This window comes from Mus pahari, chromosome 5, assembly GCF_900095145.1.
Source record: "Mus pahari chromosome 5, PAHARI_EIJ_v1.1, whole genome shotgun sequence".
Classification (NCBI taxonomy): domain Eukaryota; kingdom Metazoa; phylum Chordata; class Mammalia; order Rodentia; family Muridae; genus Mus; species Mus pahari.
Genome location: NC_034594.1, coordinates 93,506,282 through 93,507,617, shown reverse-complemented (window position 1 = coordinate 93,507,617; position 1,336 = coordinate 93,506,282).

Below are 1,336 nucleotides of genomic sequence, written 5' to 3'. Positions count from 1 at the left end.
TGAAGGTTCTCGTATAGCACCACACACACAAAACTGCATTGTCTTATATTCTAGGAAAAACTCAAAAGGTCAGCTTTTTTTTTTTAAATTTTCTTTTTTAGCAAATCCTAGCACATTATTAACAACAACAAAAAAAATCTGTACATTGCCATGATACACTTGGGAGGTGAAACAAATAAGATATAAATACAGATATGGATGTAACATGAAAAAGCCTCAAAAAAACCCAAAACAAACAACACCCAATCTGGGGGCGCAGGGACCATGCGTGTGAACTATTTTGGTGGCCGATTGTTTCAGAGCATTACTCTCTTCCGAACTTTGTTAACAGTGTCCTGTCTATATAAAGTTCTAGTTTGCTGTCTTTTAAAGTATGAGTTTCCATAAGGGTGGCAGAGAAAGGAACAGAAGACGTAGGAGACAAACCTGTTGCATTACCTGCACAAGTGTTGAAAGCTAGTAGTGAGCCATAGGTAAGGCGAGCCCAGGCCTTCTGTGGGCACCAGGTCCGCACAGCATGGGAGTGCACCTGGAGAGCGCCTGTCCAGCAGAGGGAGGGGCAGCTTGCCAGGAAGCAGGATGTCAGATGAGCGGTCCCCCAGGGTAGGGGGTTTCAAGGCCCTGGATAGTCAGATAGATGGGGAGGCAAACACAGTTCTGGGCGCTGTCAAGAGTCAGTCCTTCAGGGTCTAGGTGCTTTGAACAGAGTCCTTTGGGGAGGTGGAGGCAAGGCAAGGCAGCTGTAGCTGTCAGGGTTCAGAGAGCGGCCGGCAGTGGGCTCTGTTGCCCTCCATGAGGTGGTGGCAGCATGCGAGTCTCCTCAGCACTTCGGGCAGCCGTCTTGAGGTGGAGCCCAAGAGACAGAAATGATTGTATTCTCTCTACTCTGATAGAAGGAGGGCATGTGACATTCGGGGCTAGCCCTTTGTGTGTACTGTGAGGATATCAGGTAATGTTCTGGAACTGTTCAGTTACAGTGGGGCAAAGAATGCCAGAGCAGGGCCTTTCTAACTGTATTAGGCTTGGGGGTTCCCCTAAGTAACCTGGCCAGGTTGCACATGTCTACAAGGCTACAACACAGGGAGAGCCTAGTGGAGGGTGAGGATTCTCACTGATGAACTCGTAACAGACAGGAGTTTTTGTGTTTTAACTGAAAGTAAGGTCTGGTCCTATGTTCTGAGCCCAAGTCCGTCAATAATAGCAAATCCCTAAAATGCACCCCTGAGTTCTCTGAACAGTAGCAGTGGGACAATTAGATGTGTGAGCCACTCGTGTCTCTCTCTCTCTCTCTCTCTCTCTCTCTCTCTCTCTCTCTCTCTCTCTCTCTCTCTCTCTC